Source organism: Neodiprion virginianus, chromosome 4, assembly GCF_021901495.1.
Source record: "Neodiprion virginianus isolate iyNeoVirg1 chromosome 4, iyNeoVirg1.1, whole genome shotgun sequence".
NCBI classification, from domain to species: Eukaryota; Metazoa; Arthropoda; class Insecta; order Hymenoptera; family Diprionidae; genus Neodiprion; species Neodiprion virginianus.
In genome coordinates this window covers 8,423,129-8,449,183 of record NC_060880.1, presented here as the reverse complement: position 1 = coordinate 8,449,183, position 26,055 = coordinate 8,423,129, and the positions used below count along the sequence as shown (strand labels likewise).

At 36.3% G+C, this 26,055-nt stretch overlaps 1 protein-coding gene across 5 annotated transcripts in view; it reads right to left on the bottom strand.

The window, feature by feature from the left end:
* LOC124302331 (protein artichoke-like) overlaps positions 1 to 26,055 on the bottom strand; it is a 255,418-nt gene that overhangs the window by 103,475 nt on the left and 125,888 nt on the right. For 4 of the 5 annotated variants that reach the window (XM_046758421.1, XM_046758422.1, XM_046758420.1 and 1 more), the window contains exon 2: positions 5,816 to 5,889. The exons of the other annotated variant lie outside the window; for it this stretch is intronic. The gene's annotated coding sequence lies outside the window, so the exon portion shown is untranslated. The remainder of the gene's footprint in view (positions 1 to 5,815; positions 5,890 to 26,055) is intronic. 5 annotated transcript variants of the gene reach the window in all.

The following is a 26,055-nucleotide window of genomic DNA, read 5'->3' as shown; positions in this document are numbered from 1 at the left end:
TGTTCTTAAACCCTCAACTGTCGGTAATACGTATATTGGCCAAAAATACACAAGTATTTGACTTATTATCTTTGCATTTTAGCGTAAATATATGCCAAATCTGCAAAGTTGACGAGACATTTTTTTACACAAGGCTGCGAAGAGGTTGATTACCAACGCATAACAACATTTAGTATTGCACAATAATTTCGCTTTTTTCGATAGCAAAGCGTTAAGATAGCGTTTGTAGGGGCTTGATAGTTTCTTTCGTTTTGCCAGCCATCAGACGTAGTGCAAGAAACGAAACCAGCGCTGCGAGCGGCGTCATTGGAACGACAATCTTTCGAGCAGAATGTGGCCCACTTTTGTAACGCGGAGATATGTCTCCTTTCTAATATTACTTTCTGCTTGTGAGATAAAAGGAATGATGCTCCTCTGCTGCCTCAAGCCTTGGGCTTTGAGGCTCGGCAAATTTTTCGCGTGAACACACGCAGTGTGGAAACCATTTTTTGTAATCTCAGCCACTTTTTCTCGATGACTGCGCGGAATTTGTTGAAACTTGGCCAGTTCTTAGTACTTATAGTTGAAAAAGACTTTGGGTGAGTTATTGCAGATTTTAAAATGCAACCGTACGGAAAATACTCCGGTTTTTCTTTCCAGTAAGCGTATCTTGAAAAATACCGGTTGCGGGAGTAAAAATACATGACGGTATTAAAGTTGTAGTTCTATATCAACCGTTAAACGGGTTTACTGTCATAATTTTTGCGATCTTACACGGAATTTACTTTTCATTGAAAAGTATAAAAAATATTTTTTTTCTTAAGGGTGATTCCGTACATTCTTTTTTTCAGAAATTATTTGTCAATTTATTATCAGCGAAGTATAAACGATCGCTTCCAAATTAAGAAATATTTTCCACCTTTTTCAACGAAAAATCAATCTCGAGACTAGAATATCGTTGAAGATGTGATAGAATCAACAACTTTCCAACAGCGTCCCGATATTTCTTCTCCTGCAAGCTACATATTTTTACCAAAACATTTATACCAAAGAAATTGAGAAAATTCCCCAAGTGCAAGTGGTTGAATTTAAAAATGTGAAATATATTAACGAGAAGGTGGGTTCCACAAGAGCTAGAAAGTGGCGAAGTTGAAGAGGCAAAGAAGATAAAAAGCCAACATTTTCGCGTAATGAACGTAAAAAAGTGGTCGACAAGTTCACAGACTCCGTTTAATTTTATATGTATATATGCACGATGTGCAGGGAAAGGCAGATATGGATATCTTACACTCAGTTATTTTCGAATACCCGTTACTGATGGCGACATAATTACGGGAGGGTAGACTTTTAATTCTCTCGGTTCACGGGCGCAGTTTTTTTTTTTTCCCGCCTTTTTTTACTGCGGTTCCATTGATCGGCGCCACGCTGCAACACCGAGACGCGGACAAAGTGCGAGAAAGTGCTGTATAGTGCCCGGTTACGATACTAATGAGCCATCGAATATTCATCGAGGAGGCTGAATCAAGTTAACGTGGGGAATAGGGGGTCGATTGTCGGGGTGCAGCTCCGCTACCTTTCACCTAGTTTCTCTCGTCCGAGGTATAGATTGTATGGGGTTAGGTTTCCTCAGGTTAGGTTAAGGCTGACGCGCATAGTTTTCCGTCAAGGGGATCACCGCCGAGTTAAATTACTACCCTCATATCGCGCGTATATTTCCCACATGACGGAGGCTCTGGCTGTCCGTCTCTACCCCTTCTCACACCCTCCTCTCCACCTCCCTGTAACTCACTACGCCAATTACATTAACGCACAGCAGTACGTCCCGAGAGGTTCAAACTCGTTGTCAATTTCAAATTATGGTTGCACACCAAACTGGTTCCTGTATATTCCACACGGAGATGAGCAGAATTCATTCGTGCATCGGATTAATTAAATTTTTATCATCGAGTCTAATTTCAGGGAAATTCAGATGAGGTTGAAAATTCTATTGTTATTACAAGCATTCATTATCGCAGATTACATTGAATTACAAACGTATGTCTTTTAGTCACGTTCATGCGAGAGCCAATGCAGCCAATGTAGCGTTAGATCAGTCATAAACTATAAAACTAACAAGAGGGATAGGTGCGTCTACCTTCTCTGGACGAACTTATTTGTCGATAAAGTAGAAACTGTTTTATCTGCAATCTATAATATGGGAAGATTTACTCTTCTTGAAATCTATGAACGAGTGATTATCCAAATCTGGAAGTTTCGTAGGATCGTCTTATAAATTTACTTGAAATTAGGCATTTCGGGGTTGAAAAAAACGTTCGAAAAGCGTCCCTGAGGCTCTGATCTCTACTTACATTTGGTTGAGGAATTTTGATGATATCGCGAATGTGTGACATCGCACATACCGAAGCTTAATCGGCCCATAGTTCATGGTTGGAGACGTTACTTCGTGGTGTATCAAGTGTTCAACTGTTTTGAAATGCAATGGGCCAAAGTTCTCGGATGAACTATTCGCCAAGAGACGCGACATACCTGATAGGTCTACCAGAATCCCGAGTTGGGAGTTTAATGTGTAATCCCACTGTACAAATCCGTAACGGATCTACATCAGTAAATCATTCACAAGTGCACCGGTCGAATTATGAAATGATCTGACTGCTGATGATGAAGAATATTCCAGCATTAGCCTCATGGTTTTTAACCTTGTACTATTATCGAATTTTCCGATAAACGAGCAAAATTACACATAACGATTAGGATTTGCGCTGAAGATATGGAAAATGCAATTTCAAAAAATTCCGTAAGCCAGATCTACGACTTTCTGTAATTTTTCTTATCGCTCCTGTATGTCTGGTTGTGAAATTTCCTTGACAAAGAACTGCATGTAGTATTAAATGTGCGACTTTTGCACAAGAATTCGCACTACGATTGGACGAAAAACTTTCGACAAACTCTTATAACGTACTGGAAGGTAAACCCTTAAAGATTTTACGGAGCTTTTGATGGCCCAAGTGATTAATTACATATAATATATATTACTGGGTGTAAAATGCGAAGAGGCGAGTGTGCCTCTCGCGAAAAATAAAAGATTTTATTTTCCCACCTCTGGTGAGATCATGTCTCTGGTTATTTATTTATTTATCCACGTTCCATCTCTCTCGGGGATCCTAAAATTCTCACTTACGAATTCCATGTTTCCTGCAGCAAAGCAAACTGCTTGAAACGTTTAACGCGTGCCGCTTTCCCCCCTGTCCCGAACTCCTCCCACACATAGCATCTTTCCAACTTCTCTTTGATTTATAACGAAAGTTTTACAGCTTGGAAGTTCCTTCCTTGGCAGTTGGCCCTAGAGTCGCTAAGCAGTTCCCGCTGTGTTTTTACTCCTGGGTTACAAGTAGGCCGCCTGTATCTACCTCGAAACTTATAACTCCATGAGCTATTAGCAGAGCGTGATACTTACAATTAATGCGGGAAGACAGTTAGAGACATCGGATATTAAAAGGAAGTACCGTGTACTTACCGTTGACTTCCTTACCAGAGACTAATGGCAGTGCGGTTCATATCTGCCAAACTTTCAATCAGTCGTAGAACGATGGTGATTTAAGGGTGGATAATGTTCTCGTTTATGGCAGCGTATAACGATAAATCAAGATATTTGAGTATCAAGTACATTGAGTAGAAGAAACATTTTTAAATCTGAAACACCCGTGTACCGGTCTCCTTACAGAAAAGGGGTTGCTATGCAAAACATGAGCCACCTAAAAAACAGAAATCGTAAATCGGAACACTGATAACTCGCGTTAAAACAAAAAAAGAAGAAATGGAAAATCTAGAAAATCTATGAAGTTGAATCAGACATCTATATTTTTGTGCACCGATTTATGTAAAATGATTCGTTACTTTATACAAACGATGAAAGTACCAAGTACAAAATCATCTATTGAAAATATTAAATACTTCGAAACATACAACTCAATGTAGGTACTTGTGATTGAGCAACCCTGGAGTCGGCGCCTATGTATATGATGCTATTTTTTATACAATCTGTTTTCACATTATAAGAATGGATAAAAGCATAATGGAGTACATAGAAATAACGAATTGACGCCGATACTCATCAGCATCGCAAAGATGATCGGTAAGGTTTTTATAGAAATTTTTATCCAAATCAGTGATACCATGAATATTGAAACATTCTTTCTAGATTTTAGGAGTGAAATATCTTAGGTACTTGGAATGCGGATCCTCAAAATTATCCGCGTTATTGTTACCAAGCATACTTTTGATCTTAACACACATTAGAACATAAAATTTCCCAGTCTTTTCCCGATTCTGGCCCCAAAAATGGGGGTTCCTATTTGAAAATTCAACGTAGATCTCGAAATGATCTTGAAGATGAGGTTCAAGGTCAAATCAAAGGTGATCATTGTATCCCTTGTTAAAAATTACTTGAGATTTAACATTAGTAATTTGTTTTTCACCAAACCTTCTGAGATTTCTAGGGGTTTCCATGCTTTTGACTCACCCTGTATACGTGTATAAAGCGTTTCGAACAGCGAAATTCAAGGACTCCCGAGCGGCAGAGATATTCAAGCTCTGGTGCTTGCGTTTTACACAAGCGCTTTCGGGACTGCTCATACACTACGCCTTTCGCACGATCAGAGGTGAGCATGCTGCAGAAAAGTTGTACGATTCAAAGAGATCACGGAGCCAGCATCGTGCAGCAGTGCACTTTGACAAAGGGATGCAAAGGTAATAGCGATTCAGTGAGTATACAAAATGTTGTCCGTATCTTGTAGCGCTGTTTGCAAATTCACATATGACATCGTTTCTGAAGTGTCTTTACGTATGTATCTACATAGATGCAACATATACCCACTTACACGGCAAAGCTGATAAAATATGAAGTTGAATACCCGAATACGTAGAATTTGCTTTTTTTCCATAGTGATGAAGAAATTCCATTGACTTATATCAACTGCTATAATAAGCATTACAGGTTATTACAAACATTTCATAAAGTTATCAGTATAATTCCAGGTTCATACCATTACATAACACTTTTTTCTATATATTTGTGTCTACAAACTTCTGAACACATTTTTCTATAACGATAAATTTATAGTCTCTTCTAAGTTCGCGATTCTTCAGGAATTTAAGGTGATATCCACTGACAATTCCATCAAAGAAGTGAAGTCTAACGGCAGGTTGGAAGGTTCTTACGTGACGAACGTCACGTGTAACAGTTACACTTCCAACTGTCCAAATATCATGTTACGAAAAGAAAATGGAATCAAAGCATTAACTAGACCTCGGAGCCGCAGAGTGATCGTGTCATTTAATTTAGCCGTCCATCCCCGGCGTTGCTGATCCCTGCTTCGTAAATAGAATTAATTTTCCAGACTGGTTGAGCAGAAAAAACTTCCCCCCGAGCACTAACGCCGTTTTTTAATTATAACAACGGGCACCTCGAACTTCTACATCGGTGGTCTTGTTTTACGCTAACTATGCTTATACACTATGTATGTGATAGAGCATGAATGTATTATAATATCAATACGACCCCCCAGAGGCATTGTCTTATACACATATATATATATTTATATATATATTACATTATAAGTATACGAGAATATATATGCATGTATATAATATACGTGCGTGTCTGTAGCTTGGATGAGAAAACAACAGATCTGCGCAGATTGCGAATTGGATTCGCGTGTACCAATATTGTCTGACACATTAATTTGACGGATTAACATATCATCTTGCCCCGGGCAGGAATGGAATAATTTAAACTACGTTACGTATAGAGGAGGTGAATATTACTTCAGAAACGTACCTTTCCTTATTTCAACCATCATGGCCGCTGTTCCGATCCCAATTTTCATTACTGCGGACGATTTGATATTGCTTCTGGAATATAAAGAGATATGAAATTACTAGCGTTGATCAAATTACAGGCATGTGAGTAACTGGACAAATTCGAGTTCCATTAAATTGTTATTCGCATTGGTTTGAAAGTTGATTAGTTCATTCAAGTTACCGTATATGCCGTACTACCAAATAAAAACAGCCGTCATGAGACTGATAAGATTTGAAGTGAGAAGTGGTTTATATGGTAGAATTATAGTTACACAAATTTAAACTGCTTAAATAATTTTACATCGCGAAGTAAACCCAATACCGAACGGAAACTAGAAGACAAACAGAAACGTTGAAATAACCGAATGATAAATTATTTCATCTTCATGACACGACTTTCGTTGAAAACAAAAAATTCGAGAGAACGAATGTCGGTGATAAAAAAACTTATTAGCTCAATAATTTAATTCGTTAATCGTTTAGCCAATTTCTATAATAGTAACTTGATTAAAATACTGATTAATGTAACTGAATATCGGTAAGGGAATTGGTCAAGATTTAGTTGTACAAAAATTAACTTAAATCGAATCAATATCTGTCACACGTCGAAAATATTAATGATTCAATTAAATCAACGAATTCCTTTTTATACGTGCCGCATATTATCAGCTCAGTTCAACTCAATCACATATTGAGAATAATTGACTATAAAGGTTTACGCGTAATATCAGCAAAGTTTTAACGTATCGTTCATAAACCAATTGCATCAATAACTCGTCATTGCACAACTTCGTTACTTCGGGTTTTTATATTCCAATGTTCTCTTCAAATATAATTCATTTCCGTATCACTTGAATTCCTTTAAGTTAGGTTAGGTTAGGTTAGGTTAGGTTAGGTTGGAAAGTGAGGTTATGCGATATTACAAAAGTGAAAAGCAAGCTGTAACGGGAGAGCGAATTCATAATGCAGTCGCAAAGGCTGTTTTCTCCGGCATTTATTTCCTCCTGATTTGTCCGCTAAGCCCCAACACGACCGAGCTGTAAATATTCGCTTGAATAAACTAAGCCTGACCACAATGTCTGGTGGTTAGGGTTGGGCATAAATATTCATACTGTGTGAAAAATAACGCTGGATCGTAAGGCACTTTCTTCATTATGTAGTGTGCGCGTATTTTTGTTGCGTTATTTTAATGGCTCTTTTAAGCTCCGGTGTAGTACAAGAATGTAGTAAAACTCGAATATCCGTTATCGCGGTTACCCGAAGAAAAATTTGACAATCGACGTGTTTTAATTATCTCAAGCATGGACAAGAAAAGAAAAAATCTCTGCCAGTAGTTTTAGGTTTGTTAAATTATACTAAAATCGCTTTGTACGAGTATTTTTGAAATCGAGTATTCCACAGGACTTCTTTCATATTCGAAATTTTTTATCTTACGTCATTATATCTTTTGTTTTGAAAAAGACGGAAGAGCGTATATTTTTTCTTACCGTATCCAGGCTTGAAACGTGAAAATATGGTTAGAAACGTTGAAATTGAATAAAAGTTCAATAAAGAGCAAAAGGCTGCTAGCGGACAAAAATATTTTTTCGATGCTTTTTTGGGTTCGAGTATAAATTTGTAAACTAAAAGCAAAAGGTCTTATGTGGTGATAGATACGATGGTGATCGATACGACAGAACCAAAAGGGTTCTGATGAAATTGAAGGTATGATCTACCAGAGTAATTGTATAAGGACATAACCGCCAGAAATTATTATTGCTATTCCCATCGTTTCTGTATTTTTTGTATTGTATTTTTGATGTTTATGATCTTATGCCATTAGACACGCGATACAGTACGTATTATAATTAATGTTGGAAAAAATTTCTACCGAGAAAATTTCAGTCTCGCATCAGAGTTTTCAGTGATACGTTACACGAATTGCCAAAGCTTAATTTAATACCGAAACTAAAATCATTCAGAAAATTTTGAACGATTCATCTCCAGGAACATCATCCTTGCGATTTTTTCCTTTCATTTCGAACAACTTTTACAATAGAGAAAATTTTACCAAGTTTTTATCGAAATTTGTGTCAAGATTTTACGGCATTTCGTGATATTTTTATTGGTAATATATTCAAGTAACGATTGGACAATTTAAGAATAACCGATTACAAAAATCCACTTTAAAGAAATTTAAATTTGATTTTTTAACCGGTAGGAATTCGATGCATCGCGACGTCGCCGCAGTCTTGTCTTACGGTAAATTGAATTTATGTACAATGGGCTCGTGAGATGACTTTCAACTTTTTATCCAAGTGTCTATTCTCTCTCTTCGTTAACCTGCCTGTGCCAAAAAACCCCGCGAAGTATGAATTTTTCGTGAAAAAAATGTCAGGAGGTATATATATATACATATATGAAGAGCTGAGTAATGAGATTATTCCTTGGGTGCTTTATCGACCGAGAGTCGTAACTTTGATGCTCGTTAAATACTCCGACCTTTAACAAAAACACAATCTTACTTAAGCATAACTTTACGCTTGAAAATTTCTTCAGGAAAAAAGATTTATGTGGCATGTACTTGTTATTCACTACCGAGAAGAATGAGCGTCATCAATTATTAGAGTAGTAACAATAATACATGGATGCTTAATAATGATGATGATAGCGATAATGATGAGACAAAGAAAAATTGGCGAGACAGATGAATGGCTGGATGATATATTGTAACACCGAGCTCTTCAACTTTTTTCCTGTTTTCTCTGTTCCCGCGTTCCACAAATTGCTTTGCTTGTCTTTCAAAATTTTTCAAAGAAGCGTGGTTTCTTTTTGGACAGGAAATCTGGATCAAAGTGATTTTTTGTTGGTTAATGGGACAGCTGAATTCGAAGTAGGCCTGAATAGTTTCAAACTGCAAATTTCCAAGACGTTTGTGTATGGCGATCGGAACAAAAAATCTCTGATTAACCACAATGAAAAGATAATAGTTGGAAGTTTGGTTTTTATTATCGATATTATAGTATTCCGGATTTTTAAACACTCTGCTCGAATTCAGGGTTTCGAAAAACATGTATTTACACAGTTTTTGGAAAATAGATTACAATGTTGAATTACAAGTCTGCCAATTTAGATTTGCCGTTTTGAATTTAATGTTTTCAACTTTGAGTGTGGACAAATTATGAATCAATATCTTGAAATCGGGCTGCGAGTTTCTGAATTAATAAATTCGGCAGGGAGTTTCAAAATGCTTATTAGTACTAGGAATAGATTAAATGTACCGGGGAAAAACTTAGTCAATAGAAAATGGATTTTTATATTGAATGTTAACAGGTTGAAAATAAACAGGAAGGAAAAAGACGAAACAAAGAAGATGGAATAACGAGAAAAACTTGCCAACTAATTATTGAGCAATCGTTTTCTAATTAATTTACAGTATTGCACCGGTATTGATTATGATTAACGAATGCTGGCAATATTGAATCTACTTCTGATGGGAAAGAAATTTATTTCAGTGACTTGGTAGAAAATAGCATTTTCATAAAAATAGCTCCTAGAGTGACATCGAACAAATTAACTGAACTTTCAGTCATTGTCAAGAGATTTAAAATGAACTATCAATGTCTGTGTTTTCGTTTATCATTCCAGTTACTTTAATCTTACATTTTTCAAGATATCTTCGAAAATAACGATTACGATTATTGATAAGTTTGTAGTAACGTTATGTAGTAAAATGTATCAATTTTCGGCCAACCAACCTCTTGCACCTCATAAAAAATTGTATGAGAAATACGTGACGTACAACAAAGAAAGGTCAACGTACGAAAAACAGTAAGAATGGAATCGCCACCGTGAAGAGCAATAAGTTTTCCGACAATTTAAGGGTGAATTTAGCTGTGGTTCGTTTACTGCTGGCCATAGATTGCGTGTCAATATCCACATTGTTGTGAGCACATGCTGCCACCAAATTTCTCGCAGCATGTTATCGACGTTGATTGAAAGCAAGGCCTGCCATGTAATCAGAAAGAAGCGGAAGCTATTTTCTCCGAAAAAAAGTTCAAGAATTCGTGACCGTTTGCTGACAGAAAGTGAAAATTTTCTTAGACGGCACGAAGCTCTGCACGAGAATTTAGTGACATTGTTTCAACGATCGAAAAGGTACTCCATCAAAGAAACCCGCAGAATCCTTGTGGAAATTGGCTCCCTGTCAAATTGGCTGTCAAAAGTTCTTATGGACACAAATCCCAAAAATCAGTAGTTTCCGAGATACAGGCTTCGGAAGAAAGATGCTTGGATTTTTTTGATATCTTATGGATTCCGTGATTTTCATGAATTCCAAAGCTTTGAAGATAGTCGAAATCTAATGAATCACTCAAAAAACTGCACGGTCGATTCTCAAAGATAGGCAGGATGCTAGCTGTGATTGATTGAGTTTTTTAGTATACATTTGATTTCAAGTCATCCATGAAGCTTCGTAATCCTTGGATATAAAAAAATCCATGCACTCCCGTACCCAAGCCTATATCCGGGGAAACTATTGATTTTTAGGACTTGCGTCCTTTGGGACTTTGGGCCGATTTTCATAAGGATTCTGCGGGGTCCCGTGCATCTCTATGAAGTAAGCGACAGATATTTGAGTTGTTTCTGTGACTATATATTTCGTAAAGAATGAAACTTGCGGATCAATTTAATGATTAAGGAACATCGTGGTTGAGGTCGGGTATGCACGAATCATTGACCGGATTGATCATCGTGAAAGGGCCAATCGTATCGCATGCACGGGCAGCGCAAGCTCTCATATTTTTGCGTACATACGGGCGTTGCGAGACCTGTTATAAAGCGGGGGGGAAAACGAGATAACATTAATTGCGGGCTAAAAGCTCGTGAAATTCGAGCATATCGTGTAACGTGAAAAAATAATGACTCCCGTATCGCGTTAAGGGGTGAAAGCTAGTCGCGGTGTTAAAGGACCATGCATCTCTGCCTCGCCACCACGTTTGTGGACACACGCTTGCATTACGCGATCCCGTAATGATAGGCAAGCTTGCAAAATTCATTGTTGCACTAGATTATATAGCCGGGGTGTTCCAACTCACTTCGATGAGGGCGTGGTCTTCATGGCTTGAGATCTTTCATACTTTTTTTTTATGGATGTATACAGAGCGATTATCCTTCGACGGAATATTCCGTCGTCTGCTACAGTTCAATACGCATGCGCAACAATCCGAGAGCAGTTGTTTGCCAGGTTGACCAACCGTCATGAACGTAACCTCAAAAATTTTGACAGAGTTGTCGCTGGCAGTTGTGTTCAACAGCAAGCGGCGAACTGTTGTCTGAATTTGTGACGGTTGGTCACCTTGGCAAACAACTGCTCTCTTGTTATAGCGCATGCGCATTAAACTCTAAGAGACGACGGACAATTCGTTCGATAGATAATCACTCTGTATATAGTACCAATCGAAAAAGGCTTTCAGAAATTTTTGTCGGATCGTGAAAGAATTTGTGAATTATTCAAATTAAAAACATGTTACGGTAAAATACCGAAAAGCCGTGATTTATAAGCACGTTTGAAATACCATTTAATTTTCGATCTTGACTATTTTTTACTTGATTGTTTCATGGAAGAAAACTTTATTTTGAAGAGATGGAAAACTTTCACTAGTATTCTTATTATGCTGAGTGCAAATTTCAAACTTTTTCCGCGTTGAAAACCCGAAAAAAACTTTCACATGTCAACTTAAAGCAGTGCCAGTTTATACACATTAAAAGTTTACGATAAAAGTGAAATATCAAAGGTCATATTTCCGCTGTTTTGCTCGGAAAAAAATGTTTTATATGATCAGATAAATTTCTATGAAATCATGTCTAGAATTTAACCTGATAAAATTATATAAGATTATACGCGTATAATTTTACATAATTTTGTATGACTTTATAGAAGTTTGAATGAATTTGAATAATTTTATCCAACTTCATAAAATTTTATAATGTCATACAAAACTTTTACAGAAATTACATAATTTTACGCCATTTCGTAAATTGAGATAAAATATTATGAAATTATATAGTAATACATCAAATTATACAAAATTATGTCAAATTGTATATGTTCATATAAGCTAATGATTATTGCAGTATTATCACTGATTTGAAATATTCAAAACCACTTTTGATATTCGTTTATCGTTATGTTTACAACGAAAATGAAGAATGAAATTATTACGATGAAAAATTCTCGTTACGTTAATTTTAATATTCTCTAAATTTTGATGGTTAATTTTAAATTCATGTTTAATTCAATTTAATGATTGTAATATTATATTTTAGGTGGCGGCTCCATGTCTAAGACCGCATTTTACGCACTAGTTGCATAATATAAGATTCCCGGATGGGCAGAAATTCGACATCAACGTAGAAAGTTTAAACATTAAGGGTGAGTGATTTAATTATTGATATATATATACATATATAAAGATAGAAACCAATCAAATGAATGTAAAACTTAGACATGCGTTTGACAGTGACACGATAAAAAATGATTAGTAAAAAGACATGGAAAATGGAGTAAATTCAAAATTCTGCGAGCAAATAGAATCACCTTACAATTAAATGGAAGTGCGCAGTCGGCGCGTTGCCTGAGAATTTTCCAGCCATCCGATCCCCAAGGTTTGATGGGAGACAAAGTACCTAATTTCAGCATTTCGGCGAGGTTATCGTCATTAGGTGCTTCCTCAGACACGCTTTAGTGTTTGCCTACCGCCGTGCCAGCGATCTGGCTCCAGAGTTTCGGAGCTCTAGATTAGTTCGAGAGTCAGATTCAGTTTTGAAGACGTAGGTCAGTGCTTTAGATTGCCCTGAATATTTGAGGCCGAGGAATAGGACCTCGGCCCATCAGAGATTCTCTCGTCAAATTGCTCCTCAAATATTCTCCATCTCGTTTACATTTTGATACACCATTAAGGATACACGGGACGTACAATCGGGTCAAAAAGTGGCGAAAGAAAAGAAAAAAAAAAGTCACGTCTAAAAAAGCGGTTCAAGAAGCCTCACCGCGGCTAATCCACTTACATCTGATGTCATTTTTTCATCAAAAAACTTATAACGAGTGTCTGAACCTGATGAAAACTAGCAACAATGTGTATCTTGCTGAATCATAAGTTTGTCGAAGCTGAAAAAGAAAAATAAAAATCTGTCACAGATATTCACTCGTGCGTTAAACAATCTATTCTTCGTTAGAATTCGAAAAATTAGATCAATTTTCTAGTAAAAAAGAAAATGTGAGTAAAAATTATATGTGTCTAATCGAAATTTAAACTCGTAATCATTACTATGAATTAAAACGTGACTGAAAGATTCCAATCATCCTTCTGAACATTATTATTTCGTAATCAGTTGCGGAGACGAGAAATTAATAACATTGGGGTGATGATAGAATCGACACCCAAAGCCCGAACAAAAGAAAATCACATTGCAATATTGTATGGCTATAAAACTCATGAACGTAGGGTGAATAATCTGTGGGCCAACAAAATGTGTGTACAAAGGTACGAATATTGATCGATAACTTGGGTGGAGCTTTGGTTTCGTTACACCCAGCGAAAATTTTCCATTCCGGTAAATCGGAAGCTTAACTCATCGTACAATTTCCCCCGAAAATTTCGTCTCTAATTGACTTGATAATTTTTATAAAAATTAAGCAACGAACGAAATAAAAACGAAAAAAAAACCATTATTATACGAAGCGCCTAGATTTTCTGAATCAAAACATAGCATTTTCGAATGTTATCAAAAAATGTAGGATTCTCATTCTTACCTTACCGTTTTAAATGAAAAATGTTTAATCCGAGATGTCTGTTGAATCGGAGTCAACTTGTCGACAGTCATTGTAGTTAGCCTCGCGGCTTAGAAATGGACGAGATATTGAATTTCCGGTAGGCAAAGTCACCCTGTAGGTGTATCGATACACGTCGGTGCATCAAAGGAACTTGAGTTGCGTCGGTTCTCGGGCTGCCTTTCATGCTCTGAAGCTGAATCTACTAGCTAGATCATGTCGGTTTTGTCGACTGTAGAACTGGGTCAGGCTTTGCCTTGCATATGCATTCAATGCGACTAAATCCAGAATTATTGAAGGTATGCGTCGTACGAAAAATGAAACCAACAAATTTCGCATCTACAGCTCATCCATTGTTTAATAATTGATTTATAAAAAAGTTTAATTTAGGTAAGGTGCAATGAATCATTTTTTTTTTACGCGAAAAGCGTTAGCTGTTTATGGATAATAATTATGAAATTCGTATGCAAGAATTTTGAACTCAGAAATTGGATTAAAAGAAGAGAGACAGGGAGAAAAAAAAATACCTTAACTACGAGTCTGGTCTTTTTACTTCAGATTTTTCGGTGTTCTCTTGTTCGTACTTTCTTTTTCATCTTTATTTTAGCAATGTAAATCTGCGGATTGTGCAAAGTCTTACGTGGAATGAAAAATTTGTACCCCGTAACATATGACTGAAAATTACGAAAAAAAAAAAAAACTCTTCGAAACGTGTAATTTCGGTGTAGAAAGTTGTGTTTTTCAAAGTGTATTGAATTGTCCTGAAACATGTTGAAGTAAGCGTTCGATGTTTCAAAATGAAAAATGGAAATGGGTCGTAAAGCTTGTTCGAACGTCGGATACATGAAAACGTAATTCTGTCCAAACTTAAGTCAAATCAGTTGAACGGTTCATTTGGAATCCTGCCTACAAAAACCATAAGAATAAAAATAGTGCGAAAAATTCTCGGAACATATTTCAAGTTTCACTGAATAATCTTGAAAGAATGTAGAAATTACGGTTCCGCCAAAAGTTTGAACCATCTCAATCCCAAAACGATGTACAAAAAAGGTCTGACAAGATCACCGGAACATCATCTAGATGTAGATCATTTTTTCCAAAATTTCGTAAAAACCGGTCAAGCGATTTCTTTGTTATTGTAACTATTCGTTAAAATCCAACACACATGCGTACGTACATGTAGCCGTTTACAAAGACATTTGCAAACGATTTGTCAGGTGACAAAATGTGGTTTCAGAATATTCTCTGAACTACAATGTTTTTTTGGAAAGGAACTCGTATTAAGCGTTACGTTTACGAACGTAAGTCCTCAAAAAGGACTTACGCGGTATTGATGGTTGAAGAAAAGGATCCTGTGCACTCTATAAGGACACGTATTCCCGCAATGGGTAAAAATGAGAACCACTCTTAGTGTCAATGGTCGTCAAGGATACGTTGAGAGTCTGCAGCATTGCATCCTGGTTAGTTACCACGTTCGTGTACGACTGCAGAGATGATCGTTCTCATTCGAGCTCGCGAAAACAACCATGTATATGGTATTCCATGACAAATTGGGCAGTCTGTGCACCTAGCCGTTAATTTTTTTCGTCTAACAGGAGAAATTAATGAATAGATTAAAAATTTTTTTGAAATTCAGATTTATTCAACAACCATTTCTGCTTTTTACATGAACATTTTCATCCGATGTTATTTTCAGTTCTCCGTACTTGAGCATTTACGTGCTTGTGTAAATGGAGTTATATATTTTTTACAACAGTCTTCTTATAATGGAAAGTTATTACTCGAGACTTCGCATTACAGTTTGACCCGTGTATTTTTGTGCTTACATTATACTTATTCTCAATTTCACCTAATTACTTATTCTAAACTTTTATTTTCATCCAATTCATTTCCAGTAATTTTCTTCTAAGTTTTTAGACACAATATATTTTAAACAGATATAATATATTTTTTTGCACGCAGTATTTATATAATATCTGCGGTACTATATTCGGGAAGAACAAACGAAATAAGTGAAATATCCCTTGAGATGGGAAACATAAAGTTAATTTTCATCAAAGTCACTCTTTTGAAGAATAATTTACACTGCTTTTTCACAAGCTTTATAATTTATCGTAATCGTAAAATCACTTTCCATCTACAAGCACAATCACAATTAAGTCATATTCGTCAAGAGAAAATTAACTTCTGTATTATAAACTTAAAAGTATTTGTTTAATATTCGATAAATTCTCAATTTCTTTCACTCGTTCCATTTGTAAAATGATATTGAATATCGATTAGAGGTTATCGATACCGTGCAAACTATTGGGGAGAAAAAGAAGAAAAAAAAAAAAAAATAATCCATTAAAAATAACGAAAATTCTTATGAGTTTGAGACAATTATTTCAAATCAATCTCAAAATTGACCGAGCTATTGCAAGTTTATGAGAAAAATGAAGTTGAAAAGCTGTTGAAGTCAAAAAGCTTTTTTTTGTTTGAAGTAACGAGAGTGTTTTAAAGATGTAACATCAATTTCAGGAAATTAACGTTAAAAGCTTAGATAACGAAGGTCTGATACTCATCGACTTGGCACGGAATGCCCTATGCATACATGCATACATGCATGAGTAGATGGCGAACGTATACATATGTAATAGCGCAGGTTCGTAGGAAACACAGTGGGTGCAGATTTTAGAAGAGCTTCGAGGCAAGCTTAAAGGGAAGCTTCTGCTCGGAGCTTCCGTGCGATTCAAATTCGTCGTTGGAATTCTACGCCGGGTATAACTTTTAACGGCGTGGATGGCGAGCGGCCAAATACCCGGTTTCCGTTCGATCGGATTCAACTTCCGGTATCCCTGCACGCGGTATCTCCTTCTTCTTTTCTGAGTGACCCAAATTTATCTCGCTTCGTTCGTGATTGATCACCTCCTAAGCGTTTCAGCGCTTCGTTGAACGCCTGAATCGTTCCGAAGCTACGCGACGCGTCCCGCAGTCACTGACTCGCGAATAATGATTCGCTACTCGCTCAAGCATCTGTGATTCTTATCGGAAATTCAGTGTATTTCACTCAATCCAAAACTGGGAGACAAACATCGTCGACGTTGGTTCGCTGCTTCAACTTCACGTTGAAGAAAATCTCATAGTCAACCCTCGATAAGCGCATCTGTTGGATATGCAATGTACAGCTGATTTCGAAAATTCGATTTTCGGTTGTTTAAGGTCATGTTGCAGTCCTACCTTTACCGATCGAGCAAACTCACACCTTTTATTCCTGTTTTTGTTAGAAACAAACGAACGGAAAGAGTTCAATTTTCGATGGTGCGTTGCTGTTTCGTAGCGGAATTCGGAAAAGTTACTCATATTTCGAGAATCGTCTGAAAATCGTGTTGTTATTTGCCACGTGACATTATTTCCACATTTCCCACATTTCAGGGGTTAAAAAGTGCATAGTTGAGAGACTTGCCGCAATTCTCAGAAATTTGAACATTTTCCATTCATATTTTAATTCGATACAGGAAGCAAAAGGGTGACTTTGCTCGATCGGTAAAGGTAGAAATGGTAGATGACCTTAACTTCGAGCAATTTCAGATGAGTTCAAGTGACTTGGATCGACTTCAATTAACTTCAACTGACGTCAAGTGATTAAAAGCCGATTCAATAAACTTGAATTAACATTAATCGACTGCAAGAAAGTTATGCAAGTCACGTGAACCGAACTTAACCCGATATCTAAAAAATTGAAGTGACTTCAATCGCTTTCAAGCGAATTTAATGTTTTCAAGTGAATTCGTTGCCTTCGCATGGCTTTAAGCGAGTTCACACAACTTCAAGTAACTTGACGCTACTTCAAGAGAGTTTTACTGACTCTTAGCTTCAAGTATCGATAGCTTCCTGTTTGATCCTGGCCACAAAAATATTCTAAATACAGATTCTAAGCTCGGAGAAATTACAAATTGACAATGAGCTCGAGGACAAACTTTACACGTGAAACTGTGCCGATTATCAAGTAGGGCACCTAGATTCGTGTATATGGAGGCCTATTGACGTAGCCCGCATGCACAGTCGCCTTCATCACACTGTGGCGGATTTATCAGACCGCAAAGCATTAAGGGGATATCTCACTAAAACACTACATTTTGTCGATTGAAATGAAATTTGAATAATGAAAAAAGTTTTGGAAAATGAGTATAATTTTCTTTCTGGCTATTTGGATTGATTGCATCTAGTAAGTTTCTGTAGATAATGGTTCAGATAACGTGAAAAATTGGCGTTTGACAAAAAAGCTCGTTTGGTTAAACTGTTTCTTATGAAAATTTTGAATAATTCCACGAATATTTGATAGTACCTAGAGAGAATAAAAGAGGCTGTCCAATTTGTAGTCTGACGAACAAGCATCAAATTATGGTCACTTATTAAGTGTGAACTTGGTAAAAAAAAAAAAAAAAGTCACGTTCACTATTGAAAGAGAAATAGCACTGTATTTGAACAAAATAGTTATCTTTCCAAAACAACCAGTATGGTGTTCAATCGGAAGTTTAAGAACTCGAGTGTATTTTTAGAGAAATTAGCGGGGCTTACGAATATCTTGATTTTATAAATATTCAATCTACGATTATACTTTATCAACAAATTACCAAAAAGTATCAATTTCCAAACCACAAAACTTTTGTGAAGAAATAATTGAAAGTGTTTATCTAAGAATATGTTCAAAAATCCGAGTAAATTTCTCCCGAAGAGGAAGAGTTTGACTATATTGTATTTTCTCAAAACCTGTCCTATTTCTTGTTGTGTAAGCAAATTCACCAGATGCAGGGTTAGTTTTTTACGCAGTTTGCATAAACGGTGTTGCGCTACACTGACTTTTTCTATGTATCCAACCGTCGACTCTCATAGAATATTCAAGGAAAGCATGCAGCTCCATTTTTAAGGTTATAGGTTTCCGTGGTTTCGATCATGCATGCGGCAAAAGGATGCGAGATTATTCACATAGTCTCTAAGATATTTGCCTTAGCTTTTCAACATTCGGGAATTTTATAACGTAATTTGAAACACGCGCGAAGGGATCACCGAGAAGGATACAGTTTTACTTTTTCGCGTGGGCCACAGAATTCATTTTCTCATAACTTTTTACCGCCGACGTGACTACATATCCAGATTCATGACGTTGCGCCCACGGAATATCCACTTTTTCTCGAGAGCACAGACTAATTTAACGAAATAACGAAAATTTAATTCCCGCTTTTATGCCACTCAAAAACCTTCCATGCAAATTAACTTTCCACATGAGACCGAGTAAATCTATCTTACTTGATTTACTTTGCTAAGCTATATCGTTTTGCTACTCCGACGAAGTTTGTTTGGTCAAAATCAGAGTAACTGAAATTTAACAAGTTTATGCTAGTCGACGCGCTGCTCGTTCTATTCGATTCAATATTTTGTCAACTAATCGAACGAATTTTCTCTCATCAGACTGAACATTTGAAAAAGGTTAACCAACTCGGGAAATTTCAATTTCACAACGCGTTATCTGTTCATTTTACAATTTGTTAGTTCACCTTATCGTGTTATCGACGCTACAATTTCAAACAATCATTGCTTTATTGAAAGGATATACGATCACTTATGATCCGTGGGTCGACTGTGCTGATAATCGTTTAATACGCGGCTTACAATGATTCAAAGGGTAACTTTGCGCTCTCGTCTCACAGAAATCGATCAACTCGAATCTTATATCGAACATATACAAAGTACTCATCTAATGATAAAACGGTCCGTCGTCTGCTATATTTTAATACGCATGCGCGACAATCCGAGGGCAGTTGTTTACCAGGGCGACCAACCGTCGCGAACGTAACCTCAAAAATTTTGACAGTTATCGCTGGTAATTCTGTTTAACACCGTACAGCTGTTGAAATTTTTTAAGGTTATAAATATCGCGGTGATCCGTCGTCGGAATTTATGACGGTTGGTCGCCCTGACAAACAACTGATCTGGAATTTTGGCGCACGCGCATTACTGCGTAGTAGACGACGTACTATTCCGGCATTAGATAAGCACACTGTATAATATTATACTTGTTACACAGTTCGTGTTATCGGCGGAGTGCAATCATTGCCACACGAAATGTATAACATGTTATATTTTCATAAACGAAGAAACGAGCCAGCGAGGATAAGGTGCACTTGGCGCGTGGCTTTAGCGCCAAGTTTCACGCGACTATGAGGAACGGGAAGGGCGAAAAAGTTGCAAACAACAACGTAACTACCGGCGTAAGCGAAATATTATACTCAACAAGGCTCCTTATCTTATAGACCACGACGTCTAGGTCTTGGATACGGTAGCTACACCTTTTTTCAGTCAACGTAAAAACTCCTCGCTTGCCACGCGGGTTCGTTAGGCTTTTAGTACCTGGTCGGCAACTGCAGAGGGATGAAAACAGAAGATATGCTTTTGCCAAAACGATAAATTGGCAGTTTGTTCTTGACGACAAGTATTTTTTTTCACAAAAATCTTTATGCATCATTTTGCGTAGTACCTACCGCACACAATTTTTCAAAGAATTTTCACGTACGGTTATTTCAGATACATTTTTCCTATTTCTTTCGGCATATTTATTTGTCAACTTGTCAGTAAAATTAATTTTTCAACATTGTCTAAAAAAAAAAATAAATCAAATTAAAGTAAGCGTGAATTCAGCAACGATAATTGTACCTCTTGTAATCTCGTATTGTTTTTGTAATTTCTGTAATCCATTGTTAACACTCGTAATCTATTGTAATTCCTTTGTATTCTTCGCGTAATTTTTGTAATTCTTTAAATTATTGAAACCGTCGTGAAATTTGAACTCAGACATTTTTGCAATTTCTTTTTGTACTCTTGATGTTTCTTAAATTAACCGTTCCAATCCATGCGATCTTTGTAATTCCTTGTAATATTTATCGTCTTTGTACTCTCGTTGTGTTTTCAGAAAATTTTCTTAGAATTTTTGTAATTATTTGTGTTTTTTGTAATCATTTTGTAGCCTGTGTAATATTGCTATATTCCTTTCAATCTCTTTGTAACCTCTGTAATCTACTTATACCTAATCTCTCCAAGCGTAATCGGTATATGTCATGTTTATATATCTGACGGTTGACCCCTCAAAAATAAAGTAATCCTGTACAATAATTTAGAAATATGCAATCACTCATAAGAATATCATTAAAAAAAGAACCGACAAAGATTATTGTTTGAAAAATCGCAAGAGATTCGAAAATATGAGAAACCCTTCGGGAGATGCCAGAGTTGTTAGTTATCTAGATACGAGAATTATTCAGATCCTGCTTAACACCTGTACGCATGTTCACAATATAAAACTGAAAAAAATTGAAATGAACAGCCAAATTCGACCTTCAGCCGCATGTATAAATAGAAAGAGTTGAGCGAAAGAGATCGTAAACATCAAACGGTACGTTTTTAATAGCTACTGGAATCAAATCACGACCCACGCTCCACGGGGGTTTGGAAAAGTATTCGTTTCCTGACGTCGAATTTTGCTTTTTCATCGATACACGAATATTTCCCATTTTTATTAAAGTTATTACCGTGCAGTATTTTATGTATTTATCAAAGTTTTCAACCGGAGTTCCAGGCATATTTTTCTGACTCCGTAATATCTCGGAAGATTTCAATTTTGTACCATAGCTTATAACTGGAATTGGAAGTATTTCCAATTCATTGCGAGTACGTATAAATATACATTTTTACGTATAAAAACTTTTATTGTGCGACGATCTTTTAATAAAATGAATCAAGAGCATCGATTTTTCACTTGTCAATTTTTTCAATCCTTAAAATCATGGACACGTAAAAAAAATTTAGAATGGTCAAAGTTAAACATGCAAGTCAAAAGAATTAACTATCCGTCTTCATTCGCCTATTAAAAAATCGAACTTCAGCTCTGGAAGTTGTAAGATGTTTTGTTTTTTTTCTAATTCATGTCGTAACGTTCGACCGAAATCGATTTTTCTTCTTCAAAGCTTAGAAACAATGATCAAGTTTACATTGTATACTTTTTTCATGTCATGAAAAAGAAGTACTCTTTTGTCATCGATATTCTTCCGTGACATGGAGTCATAATTGAATTATTATTATCACATTTTGTTCATTTTCTGGAAATTTATAACGTGAACATTAGTTTTGAGGAAAGTTGAATAATCGTGGAAAATTTTTTATACATCGAAAAGTATCCAGGGAAAAAGAAAAGTTTCAAAAGTAAATATATTTTCTTTCAAGTAGCTTGACACTTCATTCCATGATACTCTTAATAGGTATGTAGAAATAAAATTAGATACAAAACTATGCGTCAGGAACTATCGAAGAAAACAAAAAGCAGTTCTTTACAATCACTTAAGCACGATGTTGCACGAATTATTGATTTCTGTTGTTCAATCTGAAAAACATTGGGATTAAATCCTTCATCATTAAACCTGCTGAATCTCTCGAAAGCTCAAAATCTCTTTTTTTATGAAGGACTTGAATCCGGAATGCATGCTGTATAATATGAGGTAGATATAATATTCGTTACTCTGTAGATGGTTATTGTTTTTTTTTTTCTCGTAATGTTAATATTCCGCTTTGAGTTCTGAACATCGTTTGGAAATTTTATTTTCTAACAAATCTTTTAACCACACGAAAAAATGCCGAAGCATGAAAATATTTCACGTTACTGAGCTGGAGATTTTTCTATTCAATTTACTTGTAGCTCAATTCATCAATTAACATTCGAAGTGTCGGTTAGTATTTATCTTTGTGATACAGATTTTAACCAATTTCCATCAAACAATGACGATATTTTGTTAGATTTATTCAATGTACGAAGCAAATTGCGTACGATTGCATCGGTGACATTTATTTCGCTTGACAGAAAATTGTTTGACACGCATAAAGTGGCGCACAGAATATTCATTGGAAAGCTGGGTTTCAATTGTAAAACATTTCGTTGATAAAATAGAGCGTATTTGAATGAAATCGATTTGGGAACTGATTAGTTGATTGAAAAAAAAAAAAAAAAAAAAACCAATCATCATCTGGTATTTGAGTGATATACCTAGAGTGGATTAATTTCGACAGAACACTTTTGTTTTCTTTTCAAACTGATTGTGAGTGAAATTATAATTACCTCAGCATCTTTTACCTATACGTTTTGAAAGAAAACTTTGAAATATAGAAATGACCGAAATATTAGAAATATCTCAAAAACTATACAAGTTGGGAGGCTGTTTTTGGTTTCATTTTCGAGATAATCAAGTTTTCTACAAAAAACGTCAAGACTATTGAATACCTAAATGGTCATCTTTATTCGATACGAAAGTCTAAAGTTGAGTGGAACGAATAAATGAATGAAGATGCTTATTATCTTGTGAATTTTTATCCCACCCGTGTTCTAAGCAGATACAAATATTGTCTAGAGCTTTTTATTTTGTAGAAAATTTGATTACCTCCAAAACGAAACCAAAAACAGCTTCCCAACTTGTACAGTTTTCGAGATATTTCAGTCAGAGTGTTTGAAAAATTCAAACCGGATGAGTCACCTTTTGGAATTTTACTACCGAGTTCCGGTTTCACGAGGCTTCGTTTGAGGCTAAAAACTAAGTTTTCGAAAGGTACGTGAAAGGAAAAAAAAAAAATGTAAAAAATCTAGATTGTTAATCCGCAATTCGTTTTCAGAAATGCAAGTATAAGCTGAACCGAGCTTTCTTTTACATGGCAATTTTTGTAATCAGTTAAACAAATACTGTAAAATTCGAATTTCAAAGCCTAACCCTCTGAGAAATACAGTTCAGTCTGAAATTCACTTATCACGAGAAACGTATCATGCTGGATAAAAGTCGTTGAACTACGAAAAAAAAAGAATTCAATTGGAGCTGTAAACCCTATCGTTATATTCCGTCTACAATTCTATCAACGATGATCGAGTCATACCCGACAAAAAAAAAAAAAAAAGGTGACAACAAATTTTGCTCAATCGGTAATTGATCGACCGATAATTCTAATCCATCTAAATTCCGCTGATCGCTAGAGCTCTTTGGTAAAGTACGCGCGACTCGTGGAAAACTTTATTGTCTCATGTTTTTTCAAACGGCAGTCGGGGCAGGAGGGTTGAAGAAATTATTCAAGTGGTTGATGGAAAAAAAGTGCTTACCCAGCCGAGAAGGAAAAGTTCCACACGCCATAACGTAATCGACATTCTTACCGTTCCCACGTTCTTTCCGTGCAATAAAAATACAGCCTACAGTACCTACGGTATAATGGTAGCATGGTAATGAGCGTCGATCAAAACCCCTTTCAAGAGGGTAAAAATCCTCCGTTCATTGATACGACCGCACAGTTTTTTTCCTGGGTTCAATCCATGCCTCTGCATATAATCCACCTCTTAGCATATCGCGCGTCGAGCTTTATCCTCTTTTATGGTTTACGCGTTTGGTCCGTTTATCGGGATGATGGGGTGTGCATCAGGCTTACAGGCGAAGCCGGTGACCGCGCATCGAATGAGGTTCAACAAACGTTGAATTATAGTATAAAGCAACGTCTCAAGGGTCTCGGCGTTCTTCGTTCGGCGTTTTTCCATCGGTCGAGATTTGTGTAAATCGTTGCTCGCCCGAGGAAGTGAAACGATTTTACCCAGGAACCCCTTCGATCCCAGGGATCATCGCACACCGGGCGCAAACCATCGTCAGTTTCACAAACTGGCGTCGTCAGGGACTCGGCGAATGTTCGGCTTACCGCAATTGAATTTCAAATTCACTATCGCTCGCGGGTGAACGGATGAACCGAATCATCCAAGTGGACCGACCTTGACAGTCGGTGAATATTTCACACGACTCGTTTTTTAGTTACTTCCAAGGAGCGACGCGGTCGGTTTGAATTCCGTCAATTCAATCCAATGCGCCGACTTCTAACGAATGAAATTAGCTTTTCTGAAGCGGTCGATGACGGATGTGAGGAAATCTAGATCAACCTGACCTCAAAGTAATTTCATTAGTTTCCGGAGGTGATTGCTTTCCAACTTCCTGTCTTGGGAAACTCTCAGGCGATTTAGTTCACGTGTAAATCGCGTTAAAGGTATTATAACTGAACATAATTTGGGAGTCTATTCTTACTTTGGAATAAGATGGGAGTCCCACATTGATTACGTAATAAATAAATACAAATATTTAGTCTTTGTTTTGAGGAAAATCTTAACAATTATGTTGAGAGACTCTCTAATAATGTTTTACTATGCATTTTTCCATATTATTGTCTGATATGGTAATATAGCATGGAGAGGTGTTTTTACTGCAAAGTTTAATAAAATAAGCTCCTAAAAATCATAAATAAAAGTCAAGTAAAAGTAAAAGCAGCTAACATGTCGAGGCTAATTCAATGTTTTCCACAGTTTGCCAAATGAACTTAACACGTTAAATGATAACATGAGTGTAATGAAAAATAAAATAAATTCATGTATTTTAGAGAATCTCTAAATGTAAGTTCGTTATTATATTGTTAATTTATATTATTAGAAAAATTTGACTAAAAATTATAACTATGTTCTCTGGATGATCACTGTTATTATGTTTTGAAACTGAGTTTCTTTCTCTTTTATTCTACAAATTTATTCTTTTAGGTTTTAAGAGTTATGTAACTAACCTCCGTTTGTGTTTGCATTTGATCTTTCATACGAGAAAATGTAAACAATTTGATGATGAAAATAAATAAATGAATAAATAACATCTTGAGGTTGGGAGCCATATTTTTTCTAAAGTTCCGTATCAGTGAGTTCCCAAGAATCGATGAACAGGCATCGAAAACTGTTCTAACATCTAAATTTTTCGCCTTTCTTCAATTACTGTGAATGTGCATTTTTCCACGAAAAAAAAAAAAAAAAATTGTCATCAATACGGAATACTGCATCCTTTATTCCATACAACGATTCTTGGAGTAAAAAAATATTTTCCCGTAATAGAGAATTTGCTAGTGATTTCCAAGTGTCTTATATCCTCGGCCGGATCAAAGCTGGCGGTGAAGTAAGTTGAATGTCCAATGAGGTATCGATGCGTGGATGTATTATACAACAGCAATAAAAAAAAGTTTGCGTTTATTCGAATCGATCTTACAGGCGCAGAGCTCACGCAGCATATTGTTTGCACGTAATTCTCGGTCTTGAAGAAACAATTTCGCCCTAATACGGGAATCATGCATAAGTATGAGATTCGATTAGCAGTCTGGCCGAGTGTAGAAAGGATAATTGATTATTAACTGTTCGGTCGGCGGAGAGTTAATGAAACGGATCAAATTATCGCCTCCTCCATTACTGCACGCCATTCATCGATTTGCGGGTTATACATGCATATTGTATACGAACGCGGGGCGCCGTCAACAATTGTTTCAAGTATACTGTAGTTTCA